The 23,936-nt window shown below is 44.2% G+C and overlaps 1 pseudogene; it reads left to right on the top strand.

Annotated features, from left to right (window-relative positions):
- The first annotated feature begins 3,506 nt into the window (after positions 1–3,506).
- Positions 3,507–13,988, top strand: LOC134479800 (pre-mRNA-splicing factor CWC22 homolog; annotated as a pseudogene).
- The last annotated feature ends 9,948 nt before the right edge of the window (positions 13,989–23,936 follow it).

Below are 23,936 nucleotides of genomic sequence, written 5' to 3'. Positions count from 1 at the left end.
TTCGCACTCTCTCCTTATCTATTTAATATATTACTTAAAGTTCTAGCCAGAGCAATTAAACAACAAAAGGCGATCAAGGGAATACAAATTGGAAAGGAAGAAATCAAAATATTGCTTTTTGTGGATGATATGCTATATGTAAGCAAGCCCCAAAATTCTACCTGGAAACTCCTACAGCTGATAAACACCTTCAGCAAAGTGGCTGGATGTAAAGTTAATTCAAAGAAATCAGTAGTCCTTCTCCATACAAATGATAAAATGGGTCGAAAAGAAACTGGGGAAACAACCCTTACAACATAGCCACGAATAATATAAAATACCTCGCTGTGTCTCTAACCAAGCAAGTGAAAGAGCTGTATGACAAGAACTTCAAGTTCTTCAAGAAAGAAATTGAAGAAGATCTCAGAAGATGGAAAGACCTCCCACGCTCATGCATAGGTAGGATTAACATAGTGAAAATGGCCATCTTACCAAAAGCAATGTACAGATTCAATGCAATCCCTATCAAAATTCCAACACAATTTCTATAGACCTTGAAAGAGCAATTCTTAATTTCATATGAAAAACAAAAAGCCTAGGATAGCAAAAAACAATCCTGAACAATAAAAGAACTTCGGGAGAAATCACCATCCCTGACTTCAAGCTGTACTACAGAGCAATCGTGATTTTTTTAAAAATGTGTGTTATTTGTACAGAAACTGACACATTGATCAATGCAATTGAATCAAAGATCCAGAAATAAACCCCCACACCTGTGGACACTTGATTTTTGATAAAGAACCAAAAACCACACAGTGGGAAAATAAAAGCATCCTCACAAATGGTGCTGGTCTAACTGGACGTCTACATGTAGAAGAATGCAAATAATCCATACTTATCACTATGCAAAAAACTCAAGTCCAAGTGAATCAAGAAATTCAACATGAAGCCAGATACACCTAATCAAATAGAAGAGAAAATGGGAAGTAAACTTGAATGCATTGGTACAGGAGACGACTTCCTGAACATAACACTAGTGACTCAGGCTCTAAGGTTAACAATAGGTAAATGGGACCTCATGAAACTGAAAAGCTTTTGTAAGGCAAAAGACACTGTCAATAGGACAAATCAACAGCCCCCAGATTGGGAAAGGACCTTCACCAATTCTACATCTGACAGAGGGCTAATATCCAAAATTTATAAAGAACTCAAGACGTTAGACACCAACGACCCACACGGCCCACTTTTTAAAATGGGGCACAGGACTTAACAGAGAATTCTCACAGAGAAATCTCAAATGGCTGAGAAGCACTTAAAGAAATAGTCAATGTCCTTAGTCATCAGTGAAATGCAAATCAAAACTGTAGTGAGTTTGGTCTGATGTTGCTTGTATTCTTATGTTAATTTGAGTCCCCCAAATTGTTTGTACCAGAGTCTGCACATCCACTTGTAAGACACTGAGGGACCCTGCCCCCAGTTGTTTCTGATTGGCAAATAAAGATGCCAGCAGTTAATGGCTGGACAGGGTAAACAGGGGTGAGACTAGGATTTTCCCAGCCTTGGGACTGAGAAGGAGGAGAAAGAGATCCGCCATGGCAGGGGAGTATGGAGGAGAGAGGAGTTTCCATGCATCTCCAGGACTAGCTGAAGGCCTGGGATGGGATAGGATATGGGGAATGTATTGGGGTGACCCTAGCTGAGATTCCTAGCTGAGTGAAGTGGCCACCTCTGATAGCCAGGTAAGAGGGAGGGGGCCATCAATCTACCCACAAAACCTTCAACCAAAAATGTGTGTTGCCTATAAGATGTGCAGATAGAACAGAGACTGAGGGAACAGCCAATCAATGACTGCCCAAACTTGAGACCCATACCATGTGAGAGAACCAACAGCCCCTGACACTAGTAATGATGCTCTGCTATGCTTGCAGATAGGAGCCTAGCATAACTGTCTCCAGAGAGGCTTCATCCAGCATAGGATGGAGACACATGCATAGATCTACAGCCAAACATTAGGTGGAACTTGGGGGATCTTGTGGAAGAGTGAGTGACAGAATTGAGCAAGCCAAAGGGGTCAAGGACACCACAAGAAGACCTACAGAGTCAACTCACCTGGGCCCTCAAGGACTCACAGAGACTGGGCCATCAACCAGGGAGCATGCAGGGGCTGGACCTAAGTTCCCTACACATTTATAGCAATGTGCAGCTTGGTATTCGTGTGGGTCTCCTAATAATTGGAGTTGGGGTTGTCTTTGACTTCATTGCCTGCCATTGGATCCCCTTCCACTAGCTGCCCTGCCTGGTGGGGCCTCAGTGGGAAAGGATGCACTTAATCCTGCTGCGACTAGATGTCTCAGGGTGGTATCCAAGGTGGGGACTTCGCCTTCTCTGAGGAGAGGGGAGGAGCAGTGCAGGAGGAAGGATTTGTTAGAGACCTGGAGGAGAAAAGGGAGGGGGCTGTGATCATGATATAAAGTGAATAAAAATAAATTATTAGAACTCCCCAAAAGATTTATTTATTCTTTCATTTTATTATACAAGGATAATCTTTATACAATGCACAATAACATTATGCCTTAAAACTTTTGTCTAGCCAATGTTCTATTGCTGTGAAGAGACAACACAACTATGGCAGCTCAAACCATTTACTGGGGCTTACAGGCTCAGAAGTGTGGTCTGTAATCAGCATAGCGGGAAGCACGGTGAACACAGGCATGGTGCTGGAGAAGAAGCCAAGATTTCTACGTCCAAATCTACAGGACTGGCTTGGGCATTTGAAACCTGAAGTCCCACCCCAATGACACTTCCTCCAACAAGACCACTCCTACTCCAATAAAATCACACATCCTAATCTTTTCAAACATTGCCGTGCTCTATGAGCATATAGGGGCCATTTTCATTCAAACCACCACAGAGTCCAAAGTCTGAGTCCCAACCTCATTGTTTTGTTGATAAAGTTTTATTGGAAAACACAGTTATTTGTCTTTGGACTACGAGTACTTCACTATACAATGGCAGAGTTGAGGAGTGCAAGCGGGCACTTCCCACTTACATAGTTTATCAGCTATCCTTGGATTATTTCTCGGCAAATAATCAATGTCAAGTTTCAAACCTGGACAAGTCACCAAGGTGTCTATTTAACATTTCAAAGCAGACCTGGACTCTAGGTTCTCCCAGCATCCCTCTGTCCTGCCCGTTACGGGATACAGCTGGCATATCTGGCCCCCTTCCTTGAACTCTCTAGTCAGCTACTCTCCCCCCAGAGGCTCTTACCTAGATAACCCAGACATTTTGGTCACCTGCTCTCTTCTGCTCTTTGGCTCCCTTAGTACTCTGGCCTCCTGGCCGCTGTGCTTGGTTTTCCTCTCTCCCCATGGTTCTCGGCTCGTCTCATGGCGTCCATTCTCAACTATTCGAGGTTCCCAGCAGCCTCCATCCCAGCCTGTGCCATTTCTCATGTGGAGAAATATGGGTTGGGGCGCCTATCTCGGGCTGTGTTTTGTCTCCCCTGAGTGGCACGTCGGTGTCCCATGAGCTCGCACCCCGATGGGGAGAAAGGTATGTAGCCTAGCACCCCTACCATTTTGCCTCCCCAAGTGGCATCTCCCCAGTAGCAAAGCAAAATGCAGAACCACATTCCGCCATACCTAGAAGTAGTCATGCCCCTTCTTTTCCTTTTTATTTCTTTTTTTATTCACTCATCAGCATATCATTTGAGAATATATATATGTGTATATATATATATATATATATATATATATATATATATATATATATATATATATGTCATTCTTAAAAAGAAAATTAGTATAAACCCCTTAATGTTATCAAATAACTGTTAGGTCCAAGTGGGCTCCCAAAAATGGTGGTGTCCCTGACAATGTCCCAGGTACCAGCGGGGCTCAGCTCAGGCTGGACTATGACCTGGCACACAGGATTGCTATTGGGTAAACAAAAACCTAAACTCAGGATTTCTCAGAGATCCTGCAAAGGGTTTCTGTTTGTCAGGAAAAGCCGTTACTTTCCTTTTCTGCCTTCAATGGCCAGCTACCTCTGGCAAAGGACAACTAGCCCTGATTAACACAAAGCCTGCAGTAGATCAAAGCCCCCAGCTAAGTCCCAGGCTTTTCCACTCTACGCCTCTCCTCCCACTGCTCTCTGTCCCCCTAAACCCAACAAGACATTTCCTGCACCCACACCCACACCCACTCCAAGCCCCAAGACAGCCGGCAGCTTGATTTTCCAAATGAAGTGCTTTTCTACCCACAGAGTAGTCTAGACATTTATAGCAATGTGCAGCTTGGTATTCGTCACTTACAAGGACCAATCCCTGTTCACATTTCTGTTCATTTCTGGGTCTCTGTAGTTTTCTTGTTTCCTTTGTTCAATGGTGTTTTCTAATGTTTTATATTTTATTTTATTGACATCCCGATCAGTATTTCCCCTTCCTCCTCTTCTCCCCATCCCCATGATCCCCATCCAGTCTTCCATTTCTCTTCAGAAAAGGGCAGGCCTCCAGTGGATATCAACCAGCCATGGCATATTAAGGTGCAGTAACCAGGCGCCCGGTCTTATTAAGGCTAGACAGGGCAGCCCAGTAGGGGGAAAGGTCTCAAAGGCAGGCAACAGGGTTAGAGGCAGCCCCTGCTCCCACTGTTAGGAGTCCCTCGAGACCAAGCTACACACCTGTAACATATATGGAGAGACCCTAGGTCAGACCAATGCAGGCTCCCTGGTTGGCAGTTCAGTCTCTGTGAGCCCTTGTGGGCTCAGGTTAATTGATTCTGTGGTTTTCTTGTGGTGTCCTTGACCCCTCAGGCTCAAACTCCTGTAGAAAATGGGGACCTCGGGATTCCCTAAGCTCTGATGAATGTTTGGGGTTTTTAAAAGATATATTTTAGTAGTTGTGATTCTTGACATGGTCCTGGATGCTAAAAAAATCATTGTGTGTGTTATGTGCCAACATACATACCATCTTGTTGCCCACCTACTTGCCTTTCAATCTGTTGGTCTCTTTGCATCGTTTTCTCTCTCCCTTTTTGGTACTTATGGTAGTTTGAATAAAAATGGCCCATATATTTGAGTGCTTAGTCACCAGGGAGTGTGCTATTTGAATGGATTAGGAGATATGGTCTTGTTGTGTGTCACTGGGCTTCGAGTTTTCAAAAGCTCATGCCAGACCAGGTCTCTGTCTGTCTCTGTCTCTCCCTGTCTCTCTCTGTCTCTGTCTCTCTGTCTCTCCATGTCTCTGTCTGTCTCTCCCCCTCCCCCTTCTGCTGTGGCTCAGGATGTAAAATTCTCAGTTCCTCCTTCAGCACCATGCCTGCCACCCTGCTCTCCACCAGATGAAAATGGACTCAGAGTCTAACCTGCAAGCAAGCCCTCAGCTAGACGCTGTATTTTATACGAGTTGACTTGATTGTTGTGGTGGTTTGAATATGCTTGGCCCAGGGAGTGGCACTATTAGGAGGTGTGGCCTTGTTGGAGTAAATGTGTCGCTGTGGGGGTGGGCTTTGAGACACTACTCCTAACCACATGGGAGCCAGTCTTCTCCTAGGGGCCTTCATATGGAGATGTAGAACTCTCAGCTCCTCCTGCACCATGCCTGTCTGGATGCTGCCTTGCTCCCACCTTGGTAATACTGATGGAATCTCTGAACCTGTAAGCCAGCCCCAATTAAATGTTGTCCTTATAAGACTTGCCTTGGAGTACACATGGAGGGACCCATGGCTCCAGGTGCATATGCAGCAGAGGATGGCATTGTCCAGCATCAGTAGGAGGAAAAGCCCTTGGTCCTGTGAAGACTTGTTTCCCCAGTGTAGGGGAATGCCAGGATGTTGAGGTGGGAGTGAGTGGGTGGGAGTGGGAGCATCTTCATAGAAGCAGGGGGAGAGGGAGTGTATATGGGAGAAGGAGGAAAGGAGATAACATTTGAAATGTAAATATATAAAATATCCAAGAAAAACAACAACAACAACAACAACAACAACAACAACAACATTAACAACAAAAAGAGTTGCCTTGGTCACGGTGTCTGTTCACAGCAGTAAAACCCTAAGACAGTCATGATGTCTCTTCACAGCAATAGAACAGTGACTAAGACAGGTAGGAACCCCGTTCAAGCCCCTTCTCTAAGAGGAAAATGGCTAATCTATAAGGGCACTTATAGATGCTTCATTTGCTCATTTAACTTCTCATTTTCAGAAATAAGAGTCTAAAAGACTGTTGCTTCCTCTGCTTCCTTCGCTCAAAGAATTTCTCATTGTTAGAAGATACAAGATGTATTTACTTGTTTGCCCATGTGCTAAGCAGAATCATCCCTGCAGAAGTGTGTGTTTCATGAGGCCAAACCCTTTCACATTGTTCTCTAATGGGTTGGGCAATGCTTGGCTTGTGAGTTTTGTTTCATGGCTGTTGAATACACAAATGACCTCACACTGATCTCCTTCTTACCTTTATTTATTTCTATGTTGTCTCAGTACTAAGTTCTAGTCTCTGGTGTTGGTGCTCCAGACTAACAAAATCCCTAGCTACTAGAGCTGGGGGATGGGTCGCATGGGTCTTCTCTTTCCTTCGAGGGCTAGTGCAGGTCCAGGAGCCCAGTGGTTGTTCTGTGAGTACTCTGAATTAAAGCAGTCATTCAGCTAGATGATTCTTAAAAATGAAGTTGAAGTCACACACAGTTCTAGAGAAGATGGCAGGTCACTGAAAAAGGAAGGTAGAAAGTGCGTCTGTTCATTCTTATACATTAATGAACAAGGTCCTTTTGAAAATTTTACTGGGGGCCCCATATTATAATGTTTTAAAATGTGTATGGGTGTTTTGCTAGTGTGTGTGTCTGTGCACCATGTGTATGCAGTGTCTGTAGACTCCAGAAGGGGACTCTGGAGTTACAGAGGGCTGTGGGTTACCACGTAAGTCTTGAGAATCGAACCTATGTTCTCTGCAAGAACAGTAAGTGCTCCTAACCCCTAAACCATCTCCCCACCCCAGGGCGCCAGATTTTAAACGCAGCACAGTGTCAGTGTGACTATGCATTCCTCTAACAACTGTGTAAACCATGTCCTGCTGGCACACAGTGACTGTCTACCCTGCAGAACATCTGGTAACTAAAGATACCCATGTTTATTGGATTTGATTAGTTCATCATGTCCATAAATTAAAATAAACATAAGTTCAAAGTAGGATTCTGAAGTAACTACCAAGAGATCCGTTTTTTTCTAGTCAATTAAAAGGTCGTTATCAAGTGTCCTATCTTAGATAATTTATATCTCTTGGCTTTATTGTATCCTCTTGGAAATTAAAGATACTATTTCTTCCTCCTCCTCCTGGTTCCTTTTATTCTGACCTAGTAAACTTTGATTCTTTTGCTCTTTCTGTCTGCTTAATGCAGCTAAGTTTTACACAACTCCTACATTTAATGGCTTCATTTCATAAGGACCTTTATCAAGCTGGAACATCTTGCATGGCTTCTGTGATTGATAGCATACTGACCTGGAAAAGTGGTTTTAATTACTAGCTCTGAAAAACCCAAAGGAACCTCAGACCTCACCGCGGTGAGGCTGGACCACCTCTTGTTTTTCTAAATAGGGCCTAGGAGGGTGTATCTGTCCAGTGAGAGCAAACCAAGGGGTATGCAATAGCCCACCGATTGGGAGAGTGTCCTCCTGACTGCTTGGGATGACACTCCCAACAAGAACACAAAGTATACAAAAGGCACCCAACAAATCATCATCATTGGCCAATGAAGGCTGCCAGTGAGGCAGATTTACTTTTCTTTCTTTTTTAAGACATGCAGTGGGCTTTCAGGTACTTATAAAAACCAGAAGAGAATGGTGTGATGTTACAGGAGAGTGTCCACTGCCTGATGTGGGTGCTGGGAACCAAATTCTGCTCCTCTGCAAGAGCAGCGAGTGTTCTTAACCACTGAGCATCTCTTCAGCACTCAGTTTGTGGTTTTGGAGTTCTTACGCATCAGGAAAGTCCTAGAACCTGGAACTCTTCCCCATTTACTTCTGCCGCCTCCCTACCCTAAATTCTCAGTCGCTCTCAAAAAACAGATCCACAGTCTTCTCATGTGATCTGCAAGAGGTTTAAATGAGAGTGTGCACGCTTTGCAAACTCCTAGTGCTGCCTGGGGTTTATAAGTATAGGAGGCAGTGACTTAGCCCTTTTGGGAGCAAGAGAACTTTGTCTCTGATCCACATTCAAGTTTTAGGGAAGTTCTGTGTCCCAACAGGAATGTTGGGAGAGCTGATGCCTCAAGCCCTCGACAACTAAAATTGCCTGTGGTAGTATGAACAAAAATGGCCCCCATAGGCCCATAGGAAGTGGCAGTGTTAGGAGGTGTGGCCTTGTGGGAGTAGGTGTGGCCTTGTGGGAGTAGGTGTGGCCTTGTGGGAGTAGGTGTGGCCTTGTGGGAGGAAGTGCACATCATAACTAACATACCATAACTAACATAAGGGGTAGGCTTTGGGTCTCAGAAGTTCAAACCAATTTTTTCTCTTGATGCCTGTAGATCCAGATGTAGAATTCTCAGGTCCCTCTTCAGCACCATGTCTGCCTACATGCCACCATTCTTCCTGCCACAGTGATAATGGACTAAGCCTCTGAAACTGTAGGCCAAACTCAAATGCTTTCCTTTATAAGATTTGCCCTGGTCACAGTGTCTCTTGACAGCAATAAAAGCCAAATGAAGACAGTGCCAAAACATTTAAGGTTCCTCAGATCCATAGCTGCAGATCTTGTGAGCATAAGGCAGGCTCTATCTCAAGACTTAGGGCTGCTGCTTTACAACTCCTCTGGAGGCCAGAGCTAGGCCATGGAAGACCATTAATCCAGTGTAGAGCTCCAAACTTTTGTCTTGTCTTTATCCTAGAAGATATCATGACATCCACCGTAACGTAATTGCAGTGCTCCGGAAGCCCTTGCTTCTTACTGCCTAGCATTTACTTTTTGTTGTAGCCTCCACACAACATGAGCACCTAACTGTGCACCTTTTAGATAGTCAGTGGAAGCTCAGTCTGCCATTGGATCCTCTCTATTGATGCTACAAAGTTCCTGAACAAATCCACTGAAAAGACAGAGAAATTCACTTAGGCTAATGGTCAGATGTCAATCCATGACCAGCTGGCTCTGATGCTTTGGGGCCTGTGGTGAGGTGGTACACACTCTTGGTTTCCAACTTGACTATATCTGGAGGCCACACCAGTGAGGAGGCTTTGATTCATTTGAAGTAGGAAGACCCACTTCTAGACTAGACCTAGGTGGGGAGACACATCTTTAACCTGGGCCACCCCTTCTGTTGGAAGCCCAACATGGAATAAGAAAGGTGCTGTTCTTTGCTTGTCCTCACCTCGAGAGCAAGCCATTCCTTCATTGGCATTACAGCCACAGTTTGGAGATCCAGCATATACTGAGACACCCAACCTGTGGGCTGAGAAACTACCTGGTTCTTGGACTTTCCAGTCCCAGCTGGTAATTGTTGGATTAGCTGGACTGCAGCTAAGTCACCCAATAAATTCCAAATATAGAAAGAGATAGATAGAGGGGCTGGAGAGATGGCTCAGTGGTTAAGAGCACTGATTGCTCTTCCAGAGGTCCTGAGTTCAATTCCCAGCAACCACATGGTGATGTACAACCATCTGTAATGGGATCTGGTGCCCTCTTCTGGAGTGTGAAGACAGCTACAGTGTACTCACGTACATAAATAAATCTTTTTTAAAAAGAAAGAGAGATAGATAGATATGGAGACTCATTCTGTTACTTTGTAGATCCCTGACAAATACACCATGACAGAGAATACGCAGTTGAGGACACAAGGGTCCTGATAGCCCCCTCAAGGCTCAATGCCCCCTGTTTCCTTCTCATCCTCACTTCCTATAGGTTCTATCCCATTCCAATAGTGCCACAGGTTGGTAACCAAGCCTTTAATCTATGGTCTTTGGGCACATACACATTTTATTCTAATTTGCTTTCTGCTGTGATAAACTATGACTAAAAGCAACTTGTAGGTGGAAAGTAATTATTTGGTTTGCATTTCCAGGTCACAATCCATCATTGAGAAAAATCAGTACAAGCACTATAGGCAGGAACCTGGAGGCAGGATCCAGGGAGGAATTCCATTTGCTGGCCTACGTTCTGGCTTGTGTGCAGCTTGCTTTGCCTGCAGTGCAGGGGCACCTGTTCTAGGGTAGCTGCTGCCCTAAGTGGTCTGGATGCTCCTGTATCAATTAAGAATCAAAACAATCGGGGTTGGGGATTTAGCTCAGTGGTAGAGCGCTTGCCTAGCAAGTGCAAGGCCCTGGGTTCGGTCCCCAGCTCCGAAAAAAAGAAAAAAAAAAAGAATCAAAACAATCTTCTCAGACATGCCAATATGATCTAGGAAATTCCTCAGTTGATGCTGTCCTCTCAGATGACTCCAGGTTCTTGCAAGTTAACTATTAAAACTAACTAGGACAAGTTTCAAACATTCTCTGTCTTAGTCAGTATTCTATTGCTGTGAAGACACACCATGATCACAGCAACTCTTATAAAAGAAAACATTTAATTGGTGTAGCTTAGAGTTTCAGAGGTTTAGTTCATTATCATCATGGCGGGAAGCATGGCAACAGGCAGACACGGTGCTGGAGGAGCTGAGAGTTCTACCCAGTACTGGCTGGTGTTGTGGGTCAACTTGACACAAGCTGGAGTTATCACAGAAAAAGGAGCCTTGTGGAAATGTCTTCATGAGATCCAGCTGTAAGGCACTTTCTCAATTAGTGATCACGGGGGTAGGACCCAGCCCATTGTGGGTGGTGCCATCCCTGGGCTGGTGGTCTTGGGTTCTATAGGAAAGCAAGCTGAGCAAGCCAGGGGAAGCAAGTCAGTAACATCCCTCCATGGCCTCTGCATCAGCTCCTGCTTCCTAACCTGTTTGAGTTCCAGGTCTGACTTCCTTGGTGATGAACAGCAATGTGGAAGTAAGCTGAATAAACCCTTTCCTCCCCAACTTGCTTCTTGGTTATGATGTTTGTGCAGGAATAGAAACCCTGACTAAGACATACCTCTTGAGCATATGAGACCCTCACGTTGACTCATTTCTTTCAACAAGGCCACATCTCCTAATAGTGCCACTCCTTGTGGGCCTTTGGGGGCCATTTTCCTTCAACTCCCAATCCCCATGACTCTTAGTGGGCTAACACACCATATAGCCCTTCTTATAAGATGGGCTCTCAACACAGACCAGCACGAGGTTTCTACTCAGTCTCTTAAAGCAAGGCTCTCATTTCAATCAATATGCCTATCAAAACAGTGGTGGAGTAAAGAGAACACAGCAAGCCACAGGCTTGTAAAGTTTCTATCAGAAATGATGCACGGCACCTCCACTCAGCTCATCAGTCAAGTCATATGCAGCTCTAAGTGTAAAGAGAGCAGAAGAGGTTGGGGATGCACCTTAGAGAATTCTTTTGCCTAGCATTCATGAAGTACAAGGTTTGTTCCCAACACCACACAAAAAGGAGGTGAGGAACAGAGATATACCCTATGGTATACTCAAGAGGAAAACGGAAGTATTTGTTATGTGGTACTAATTATGACCACAACTCTTGTGGAAGGCAACACCCATCCACAAATTCTCTGTCCTAACTCGTGGATTGCATTACACGGCAAAGGGAAGCAGAGCTTTCTGTAGGATTGGATGATGTTAAATAGGGAGACAGCCTATCCATTAGAATAAATGTGGTCTGTTTCCACAATTATAATACAAACTTTTATTTATATACAGGGTGAGGGACACTATTGCATAAACACTTCTCTTCAGGTGTGGCCTCTAGAGCCACAGTTTCGAATGCTTAGCTTTATAAGGAAGTCCTACCATAAACTCTTACCTTTGCTTAAACCGAGCAACCACATCTGGGTCTAGTAGGTTTATCCCATCCAGTTGGTTTCCAAGAGTAATCCAGTTGGGCTGCACATTGGAGATCCTCAAGAGACTAATTCTTAATTTTCGGAAAGGATATCAAAGGAATGATTAAGCAACTTTGTCTGACTGCTTCAAAATTTGTAGCACATCTTATTAACCAAAATGTGCCACATGAGGTTCTGTGCCTGGAGATGCTCACTTTGCTGCTAGAGAGACCAACAGATGATAGTGTTGAAGTAGCTGATGACTTCCTTAGGGAGTGCGGTCTCCATTAGCCCCAGGTGTCACTAGGGGAATCAATGCAATCTTTGATGCCTGCGAAACATTCTACATGAGGTCAACAAAAGAGTTCAGTACATGATTGAAGTGATGTTTGCTGTACGAAAAGATGGATTCAAGGGCCACCCTGTTATTCTGGAAGGACTTGATTTAGTGGAAGAGGATTGTCAGTTTACACAAATGCTTCCCTTGGAGGACAACTACAATCCAGAAGATGTTAATGTTTTCAAGACGGATCCTAATTTTATGGAGAATGGAGAGAAGTACAAGGTTATTAAAAAAGAAATCCTTGATGAAGGAGACAGTGATTCAAACACAGACCAAGAAGTTGGAACTAGTGAAGATGAGGAGGAACAAGAGGAGGAAGAAGAGGAAAAAGGACAAAAAGTAACTATTCGTGACAAAACAGAAATCAACCTACTCTCGTTTCATCGTACAATATATCTTGCCATTCAGTCAAGTTTAGATTTTGAAGAATGAGCACACAAGTTGCTGAAAATGGAGTTTGTTGAGAGCCAAACAAAAGAACTCTGCAACATGATACTTGACTGCTAGACCCGACAAAGGACCGATGAGAAACTTTTTGGCTTGTTAGCCGGGCAGTTTTGTATGCTGAAAAAAAAAAATACATGGAATCATTTGAAAGTGTATTCAAGGAACAGTACAACACCATCCATCCATTAGAGACAGACAAATTGAGAAATGTTGCTAAGCTGTTGGCTTACCTTTTATACACAAAGTCAATTCCATGGGGTGTTCTCCAATGTACAAAGCAGAGTGAAGAGACCATGACATCGTCTAGTAGGACTTTTGTCAAGGTCTTCCAGGAAGTGTGTGAATGCATGGGTCTTCCTAAACTGAGTGTGGGGTTAAAGGATGGAACTCTTCAGCCATTCTTTGAAGGACTCTTACCCCACGAGACAACCCACGCAATACCCAGTTTGATATCAACTTCTCCACTTCCGTAAGTCTCAGAAGACAGATGAACTGTGAGAACATCTGAAAAATATGCCCAAGGTCATCATAGCCCAGAAACCATAAGCTGAGCAAAAGAAACTGGCCCTGACATCTTCATCTTCAGAGTCTTCCTGGGCATCTGATCCCTCTGACTCAGATTCTGACAGCAGCGAGAGCAGCTCAGAGTCCTCCAGTGAAGCAAGTGACTCCTCCCCCTGCAGCAGTCAGAGCTCTGCCTCAGCTAAAGGTAGAAGAAAAAAGAGCCACGGGAAGGCCAGAGGTGAAAAGTAGATTCGTTAGCCAGGGCCACCAGGCAGGCATGTGACAGGAGACGAGGAGGCAGGGAGCACCAAAGGCATCAGGAAGGGAGGATTGAGAGAGCAAGGTCTAAAGACACAGAGCTCAGGGCTCAGATGCAGACTGGCGAGATCCCCAGCAAAGCACATGGAGGACAGAAGCCATGAGAGTAGTTACAGCAGAGTTGGCAATGGCCAAGAAAGAACGGGACTTGCACAGAGAGCCAGAAGATAGGCATGGCGAGCAAAGAAGCAGCAAGAGAGAAGAGATTCTTTTTCTGAAAATGAGAAACAAAGAACCCGAAATCAGGAGTGATAATGTTAGAAGAAAAGATCGCTCCGGGTCAAGAGAGAGGAGTAGAAAGCATTCTGATCATAAAGGAGGGGACAACGAGTGTCAGAACAGTGCCAAAATACGCTAGGAAAAACCTAGCAGATACACTGAACATTGTAGAGAATCAAAGAGAAGTCAGGACCAGAGGAGAGAAAAGTCTCCCACAAAACAAAAGTAATTCTAATGGCAACTGGACATGCCTTACATTCAGTCCAATGTCCTTTTTACATTGATGGATCTTATAGAGAACTCTTGAATAAAATACCTGTTTGTAATTTTTAAAGATGCTTTCTTTTTGACTTGTTTTATAATTGATGTATCTCAAGGTTCTTTGTGTAAAATCATAAAGAAAATGGACTCAACAAAGGGGTAAGTCATGTATTGTGAATAAAAGGAACAAATGTTCATTGAAAAAAAAAAGGATAAATGTGGTCACACAAAACAGAAGAGGGAGGTAAAAGGAGCCCACAGGAGAAACGTAAAGGGGCTGGGTTCAAAGCTGGAGGGGGGTGCTGCTATGATTTGGGTGTGGCATGCCCCTCCAGTACTCTTTGGGTACTGGAATTCTGGTCCCCAGTGGGGGCTCTGTTGGGTGGTAGAAGTGTTTGGAAGAAGGACCCAATAGAAGGTCATTGGGGTAGTTGCTTTTAAAAGGGATTAATGCCATCTTTCGGAGTTTGGGTAGTTCTCACGGAGGGAGTGTTGTAAAAGAGCAAGCGTGGCCTGTGTACTGTTCTCTGACTGTGGTCTTACCCTGTGACCCCTATTGTCTAGGCTTCCACCACGATTCCATCCACTCCATGGAACCAAAGAGGCCTCCACCAAAGCTGGGACAGACTGTGTCATAGCCTTGAACCTTCTTAGCTGCGAGCTACCTAAGTTCCCAGTCTCAGTCATTCCATTATGGTATCAGAAGATGGCGCTAGATCGGAACAAAGGACGCAGACTGAGAGGACCGAGTTAGCCAGAGCATGACAGGTTGAAACTGGCAGTTCGGGAGACTAGGTCTAATTTTCTGTTTCCCAGAAATGAGGACCCTGATTCAGGTCTGCCACGGGCAACCATCTGAGGACACCTTGTTGTCTGATCAGAAGTATGAATAGGTAGCTAGCATGGGTAAGCAACCCCCTGGGAAGTCTCCCCTCCTGGGAAGTCTCCAGAGATCAACCAACTGTAGAATCATACAGACCCCCAGAGATAGAGCTAATCAATCAAGGTATAAGGGCACACACCTCCCTGGAATTCCCTAACTGACAATAAAAACGAGGCCTGCGAGTCCACCAGAGGCCTCCATCCCTGAATGGAGAGACCCCTGCATGCAAAAAGTCAGCTGAATGAACGCTCTGTGCCTTTGCATACAGTTGGAGTCTGGGGTATCTTCAGAGAGTCCCATACCCTAACAACACTACCTCTAGAAGCTATAAAAGACACATAATATAAAAGCACATTCTCCCTTAGAATCTCCCAAAGGAATGCAGCCCATCTGGCAAGCTTTGATTCAAGTAGGGCCCCAGTCTGATTTTTAAATTACCAATTGTATTATGAATTGTGTTATTTAAAGCCAATAAGTTGAGATCATTTGTTACAATGACAATAGGAAACTAATATATCTCACTTTAAAATGGCATCCTTTGCTTTTTTATTTCTAACCATAAATAAATGATCAGGCTTGGAACACATTGAAATAGAAAAATGTAACATAAAATAATCCGTGCCAGACGTGGCAGTGCACATCTTTAGTCTCAGCACGAGGGAGGCAAGGCAGGCAGATAATCCGAGTTAGAGGGCAGCCTGGTCTACAGAGCCAGTTTTAGGATAGCCAGGGCTACACAGAGAAACTGTGTCTCAAAAACAAGACAAAACAAAACAAAACCTAGTATCATTTTTGCATATAAATACATAAATGTTATGTTTCAAGAGTGGTCATATGGCTCAAGCTTGCAGCATTCCTTTCTCTTTTAAAACAAGACTGCCAAGGCCCAGACTCAGCTTGGAGAGGGGTTCTAAGAAAAGGGGTGTATAGGAGCCTTGAAAACAAACACTCAAAGTCAAATCATGGGTCCGAGCTGTCCGCCTATGTTCTGTTGGAGACGGCTCTCTAAGAGCTCTCTGTAGATAGCTCTTGGCTCTGTAGTCTGCTCCAGACAGCTTTTTAGAGTTAGCTCTGTCTCTCTCTGTCTCTGTGTGTCTCTCTCAGTGTCTCTCTCAGTGTCTCTCTCTCTCTCTCTCTCTCTCTCTCTCTCTCTCGTGTGTGTGTGTGTGTGTGTGTGTGTGTGTGTGTGTGTGTGTGTGTTCTGCTCTAGACAGCTTTTTCTTGCTATACTGTCTTTGGTTGAGACAGCTCTCTCTGCTAGTAAGAATTCTAAAAGCTCTCTGGATAGTTCATGGGTTTTCTGACCAAACTGTTAATTCAGAAACTGTTAGAAAAAATTCTAAAAATAACTCTTGGGTTTTCTGATCAAAAGCAGAAAGTCAGAAAACATCCTAAAAGAGCTATCTGTGTTCACTCTCCAGAGATCTCCAGATAGCTTGGCTCTCTTTAGAGAAAAATTCTCTAAAAAGGACTGCCATCACTTTCTGATAGCTCATCGGATGCCCAGTCTTTTATTTACCATCAATTCAGTCCTTTATTCTAGTTTCCCTCATAACCATCCCCAGCATTCCACGATCTTAGCCCCTTGCCTCTGACCATGTCTGGACCTAAATAAGATATGTCTCAGGCTGACCTTGAACTCAAGAATCTGCCTGAAATTGTAACTGCCTGTCTTTGTATCTTTCTGACAAGCTGACTCCAAGTGCAGCTGCCTCTGTTCCTTTAGATCTGTTAAGCCCTTCATACAATTTGTATTGTGTTCTTATATTTTGCATAGTTGAGAAATTATGTATTTTTGAGCCCATGTTTTTAGAGTTCTTTTCCATAGCCTTAAGGACTGTTCTGAGGGTCCCAGCATTTACCATTTTGCTGAGACATTAACCACACCTTTGCCTCTTGGACTCATGCTGTCTTGATTATCATGGAGTCATTAATGTTAACAAGAAGGACACCCCTGAAAGAAGGAACATAAAAATATGCACATTATTTTACAAACAAGCCTTACACACCCTCTTCCAGGGGCAGAAACCATGTCGTTCCACCCCGACCAAGACCGTGCCATACCTGACATAAGATAATCTTTATTTATCATTTTTAATTTATGTGTATGAGTGTTTTGCCTGGGAAGGACCCTAGGGCCTTTCACCAGCCAGAGGAAGCGGGGAGGTTAAGGGACAAGGGGTGTGGGACCCCTTGGGGTAAAGGGACGCTGGATGAGGGCTCAAGGGAGATCCTAGAGGAGGAGCCTGGGAACTGGGGCCATGATAAGGGGGGCTGTGGGGACCCAGAGCAAAAGGGCTACTTCACCTGATATAATAGTGACCCTATCCCTCCCAGCCTATGAAGGACCCTAGTTCTTACTGAAGTGTAAGAGCTATTCAGAGGCTTGGCCTGGTAGAAAGTAGGTAGGTTATGAGGACCCTAAAGGCTTTCACCAGCTTTACACCCACCGCCTCAGGTCAAGATTTGGCCAAGTACCAGCTTCCTGCCTCAGATCAAGGCTAGGCCAAGTTCCATTCTCCACTCCAGTTCTTGGGAGGAGCAGGGACATTCTTGAAAATCTGCAGAATGTACTGACTGATAGTTACCTGACCCTCTGGTCCCAGATAGAGATCAAAGGCATGTCACATAAGTTTAAACTGTAACCGTGCTGATGTAACCTGTACCTCTAAAAGTATAAAAATGTTTGTTATAGTCACATTCGGGGTCGCTTTCTAGTCACTTGACATGAGGGGTGATTGAAGGTTGACCCTGACACGATGGAAAATAAACCTCTTGTGTTTGCATTGAACTCCATTCTCAGGCCTCGCTTGGGGGGTCTCCCGGTAGTTAAGACTCACTTTGAGCCTTACACCTATGGCCCGTAGATGAAGATGGCGATCATGCCATGCAATATTGGCCTTTCTCTTTGGCTGACTTGTACAACTGGAAGGCCCAACACTCACCGCCCCTTTAGCCCCTAAGGGGCTGATTAATCTCAGACTGTTTTATTTACTCCTCAGCCCACCTGGGATGATATCCACAACTCATAAGAGAGCTCCTCATGACCAAAGAGCAAGAGAGGATAATGCAGGAAGCCTGAAAGAACGTCCCCTCAGACACAAGGACACCATCGATTGACCAGGCTGTCGTTGACTAGACTTTCCCTGACTAGACCTGACTGGGACTTTAATATGGCAGGAGCGAGGAGCACCTGAAGATTTACTACCAGACTCAAGGGGGCCACACAACGATCCACCAATTTGACCAAGGTATGTGAGGTTAAGCAGGAACCAGACCAGTCCCTTCAGCCTTTCTAGAGCAGCTCATGGACGCATTCCGCCAATATACAGGCTACGACCCCAGGAGGAAGGAGCACAAAGCTACTGTGACTGTGGCTTTTATAGACCAGGCTAGGAGAGATATCAGGGAAAAGCTTCAGAGACTAGAGGGACTACAGGATAAGTCATTGAGGGATTCAGTGCAGGTTGCTGAGAAAGTCTACCATTAACAGGCAGACAGGAGGAGAAGAAGCAAAGAAAAAGGAAGAAGATGAAAGGGGAATGAAAAAAGAAAGGTGACAGGAAAGGAATTTACAGAGAATCTTGGCTACAATAGTTAAGGAAAGCAGAAAAGAGAGACTCCAACCAAAGAGACAGAAAACCCCTTGAAAAGGACCAATAATGCATATTGCAAGGAGAGGGGCCACTGGGCCAAGAGTGCCCTAACAAACAAAAGCTGGGATCAGAAAACCCCAGGCCTTGGGAAAAGTGTCCCCAAAAGGCAAAGGTATTAGCCCTGGGGGAAGACAGTGACTAGGGAGAACAGGGTTCAGACCCCCTCCCCGAACCCAGGGTAACTCTGAGAGTGGAGGGGAAACCCACTCAATTGTGGACATGAGGGCTCAACATTTGATCCTCCCCCAAACCCCCATTTCCAAGAAAAGATCCTGGGTCCAAAGAGCCACTGGCACAAAAATGTACTCATGGAAGAACAGTGGGCCAAGGAATGGGCCTGTAACCAATTCATTCATGGTCATCCCAGACTGTCCCTACCCTCTGTTGGGGCAAGACTTACTCTCCAAAATGGGGGCCCAGATACACTTCTTGCCTGATGGGCCACAACTAACTGGCACATACAGTTTCTCACTACCAGACTAGATGATGAGTGTAAATTATTTGAAACCACCTTTACTCAGAACCAGAACTTGACTTGGTGGTTAGAAACATTTCCATCAGCCTGGGTGGAAGTGGTGGGGATGGGCAAAGCAAAATGTCATTCCCCTGCGGTAGTAGAACTCAAGGCGCAGGCTACCCCAGTGTCTCTCAGACAATACCCTATGACCCAGGAGGCACGAGAAGGAATTAAGCCTCACATCTCCAGGTTCTTCCAGCTTGGGGTGCTGCTTAGTGCCATTCAGCCTGGAACACACAGCTCCTGCCAGTTAAGAAGCCGGGTACTAACGATTATCACCCAGTCCAGGACGTACAAGAGGTAAACTGTCAAGTGGCCGACGTAAACCCTATTGTGCCTAACCCCTACACTCTATTGAGTTCTTTGCCACCTTCCAGAATTTGGTACACGGTCTTAAACTTGAAAGATGCTTTCTTCTGCCTGCTTTGGGCCTTCTCCCGTTCTCCTGCCTCAGAGACAGTGGTGTGGCCCAAACTGGAGCTTGAATAAAGAGACCCCAATGTGACTGCATTGGAATCAGCTCCTTGATGGTCTTTTGGGGGTTCGTGAACGTTTCCTGGCACAGCAGACTTTTGCCTTCATTGTTAGGAATTAAGGGCATTTATTAAAGTCCAGCCTGTTTTTTCTAGCCACATCATACTGTAATCTAGGGCGTGTCTGCATTTGGCTGGATCATACAGACCTAAGAAGGTCTTTGGATGTGATCTCAAGCCAGAGCCATCTTGTTGCTAGATTAAAATTCCTCTACATTGTATCAGTTCAAAGAGCTGGAGACTGTTTGCTGTCATAAAATCTGCTTGCTCTTTTGCCATTTTGCTTCCCCTCCTGTTGTTGTAAAATCTAAAAAATAAAAAAGTAAGCTTGTCTTTTGCCTCACTAGGTCCAGCACCTCAGTGCCCCAAGATACCTGCTAGATATCTTGGTGGAAACACATCCCAACTCCCTCAGCAGCCCAGCGTCTCCTGCCACTGCACACTTTCCTACACTCAAACCCTCACATAAAAGAACACACAACACAATAATCTTTGGCTCAATTGGTAAGATATAATTGCCCACCTAAACATATAAAGCCCAGTACCATCCATCCCTTAAGAACATTAAATAACCTGTAAATACACAGAGCGGAATCTTAACGTCACCTGCCATGGCTTCTCGCCCTCTCCCTCCTCTCCTTTTCCATTCCAGTCCCCTCCCCTTCCTTCAAACTTCTCTCCTGCCCATCCTTCCTTCTCCTCCAATGACAGGCCTCCTTCTATCCTGTACCTGCCCCTCACCTGTATTTTACAAATTCAATGGGGAGAAGGTTCTGGCAAAGTCACCTGAGTCCTGAGTAGTGACTAGGCAGCTGTCCTTGGGGCAGTGGAATTAGCATCAAAATGCAGATAACTCCAGGGCAAACCACAACATCTCCCTTTTTTTTTTTTTGTCCAGTTAAAAGGCTTTTTCACTTATATATAAATTGAGTACAGTTATTACCATTCTACAATTTATAAAACATATGATATACTCAATACCTGGTCCATCACTATATCCGTTAAACAGAACATTTAGTTATCCATTCCAGCTTAAGAAAGGCTTAAAATCTATATTATATCTTGGCTATCTTGTATACTATCTGATAACTATCCAATAAAATATGTATTTCCAGAGTTAACAGCCTGATAGGCTATGAAACTATAATCAGTCTTCAACCCCATCAGAAATCTGAAAATGACCAAATATCTATACACATAGAAAAGCCTAACATGGCTTCCAGAACTGAGAGGTAGAGACAAATCTCCACTAGCACAGTCCCCGGTTAGCAACATGTGAGTGCAAGTCTTCAGCCTTCTGGCTCAAAATCAACTGACAGAGTCTTGAAATGCAGATTTTTGAAAGGCTGATCACCCTGTCTTGGCAAAGCTTATCAGCCAACTATTCTACATAATTTGTCCTTTTCTGGACTGCATAGTCTGCAGACGAAACAGGCAGTTTTGTCCAGTGGCTGCCTAGCCACAAAGTATTGCCTCACCTGGAGGTAGAAATGTTCAAATTCTTCATTAAATCCACCAAAGGGGAACTGTTAGGAGCAGATATGTCTCAACAAAAGATAAAAAGATGAGAACAGGGGCATTGCAAAGGGGGTCAGAAGTTAGGACCCTGGAACTGTCCGGTTGCCTATCTATCAAAGAAACTAGACTCAGTGGCTGCCGGTTGGCTGACCTGCCTCCTGATTGTGGCAGCCTTGGTCAAGGATGCAGACAAACTGACTTTGGGACAAGACTTGGTGGTAACAGCCTCGTAAGCCTTAGAAAGTACGGTGAGACAGCCTCCTGATAGGTGGCTGACTAATGCCAGAATGACTCATTACCAGACGCTGTTACTAAATGCTGACCATGTTAAATTTACCCCTGCTGCTGTTCTAAATCCTGCTTCACTACTGCCTGACCCCGAGTTCGGGTCCAACAGTTTCCAGAGCCTAATCACACTTTTTAAAAACACAAAGACAAAATCTTTCTCCCAAAATACTGTGTTCCTTCATCTGTAACCAGAAAAGTTTATATCTTGCACTCTCTCCCAGAGTAATAATATAACCATAAAACTCAAAGTCACACCCATTATGAAGATTAAACAATTTTTTAAAAAGGAAGTAAGCTAAACAATGAGCCTGATAGACTTTTGTACTCTATGATATCAGGAAATGAACCCAAAATTCCCGTGGAGCCTACGTTAAGAGAATCTGAGCTTCCTGTTATGGTAAATATCAAAAGTAACCACAAACCCTCACTAGCCGGCATCAACGAGCCATATGGCCTTTAGCGGGGTAATTCATAAAACAAACTAAACACCTTCTATCAATTCTAATACCAGTAAGCTACTTAAAAATCAGGACTTTAAACCAAAATATATCCATCTGTTAAACTCTCTACCTGGAGCCACAGATTTTTATTTAACCTTAATAACTTGTAAATATCACAATACTCTACTTTGAGTCGGTGACTAATTTTTCCCTAAGTTCCGAACCATGGATGAAAATCCCCACGTGATTCGGATAATCTCTGTACTCTCCTTAAAACAAACTTAAACACCTTCTATCAATTCTAATACCAATAAGCAACTTAAAACTCTGGAATTTAACCCAAAATATATCCATCTGTTAAGCTCTCTACCCAGAGTCACAGAATTTTATTTAACCTTAACAACTTCTATAATATATGTCTGCATTCACTCTGCCTGGTGTTATAGACATTCATCACAACTCTCTACTTGGAGGTAGTGACTAATTTCTCCCTAAGTTCTGAACCGTGGGTGAAAATCCCCACCTGATTCAGGTAATCTCTTTACTCTCTTCTTTCTAAAAACAAACTTAATCACCTTTTAATAATACCGGTCATTAAGAAGTAGCTTGTCTAACTAGGATTTCAACCCAAAGTTCCCGTGGAACCCACGTTAGAAGGAATATGAGTATCCTGAAAGACTTTCTAAACAACTTTCTTTAAAAAGCAGCTTTTAATCTCAAACTCTCTGAGCTACCATTACTTATCATACAGCCTGGGACCTACAGCCTGCCAGCCCAGGATGACTCCCTGTTTGTTTGAATTCCCCGCCCTTGAAATATCACATGACTTAACTTGGCGCCGCCCTCCTCTTACTTAGAAAATAAAAACTTTCTCTCAACTCTTAGGATTACTAGTGGATTCTTGCCCAGCACATTGACTCGCCAGCTGTTGTTGTAAAAATATAAAAAATAAAAAAGTATGGTTGTCTTTTACCTGCTCTAGGTCCAGCACCGCAGTACCCCAAGATATCTGCTAGATATGCTAATTCTCAGTCAGCAAAGCTTCTCACCCGCTCTGCTCCATCCCCTATCACACTGCGGAAGGCCTCTCTCTGAGCCTGGCAGCAATCTCTCTACCTATCTAGTTCCCAAGGCAGGTTTCCATTCCAGAAGCACACATCCCAATTCTGTGGCAGCCCAGACTAGCTGTCCCACACTCCATTACACTTAAATCTACTGATAGTGTAAAGGCTAAAGTTCTATTCTAAGTTTAAATCACTGGGCTTAAGAGATCTATAAAACAAACAGACCTCTAACCTGTGAGCCTCACTTGCTCAAGGACAGATAACTTCTATCATGCTGGGGGCTGTTGCTTATGTAAGATAGTAAACTACAGTGTTTCCTCTTTTGTAAACAGCCTTGGTTGCCCCAGACTTATGGGCGAGCTTGATCACACATAGGTGCAGGCAGGCTAGAGGTACTTAAGGAAATACATCAGGATGTAAGCATGCCCTGATTGGATGAAGGTGGGAAGCGCTGACCATTTAGGGTTCGCCTTTATAAGCCTCTGACTAATTTGTACCTTAATACCATACTCTGGGAGTCCTAGGTATGGACCTGAGCAGTGTCCAGTGAACTGGCCAGTATTTAATAAAGCTTGTTTTACATTTGGTTCCAATTTTGTGGTAGCTGCCCTATTCTTACTGGGTGGGATTCATCCATAGCCCTGGTACTCTGATCCCCATGAACCTTTCTTTCTAATCATAGGGTGGTCCAGCTCAGTAGCTCACTCAGTGATTTAAGTAGCCCCTGTGAATCTAGTTGATGTCATTAAAGTAAGACAAGCGTCCCAAGGCAAAAGTCATTTTCTTTAGTCAGCTTACCCAAAACATCCCTGTTGTTCCCATTCAGAAGTTATCTCTTATTAAGAACCCAGCACAAACACCTAATAGGATTTGCTCATGTTTGTTAAGCAGATTATTGGGTTTGTGGCAGTGGAGTGGGGTCACATCTCTAGTTTGTTCCACGGCATGTGTACTAAAATTACATTGGTTAAGCTCTAAAATTGGCCATTTCCCTCTTTACCAAAACCAGGCATTTATTGTGCCAAGGTAGCTGTAATAAAAATGCTTGTGCATGTGGTTTGGGCAATCCTTTGACGTGAGGCC

This window comes from Rattus norvegicus, chromosome 7 (genome assembly GCF_036323735.1).
Source record: "Rattus norvegicus strain BN/NHsdMcwi chromosome 7, GRCr8, whole genome shotgun sequence".
NCBI lineage: Eukaryota > Metazoa > Chordata > Mammalia > Rodentia > Muridae > Rattus > Rattus norvegicus.
Note: the sequence above shows the minus strand (reverse complement) of the source record. Positions and strands in the feature narration are given on the sequence as shown.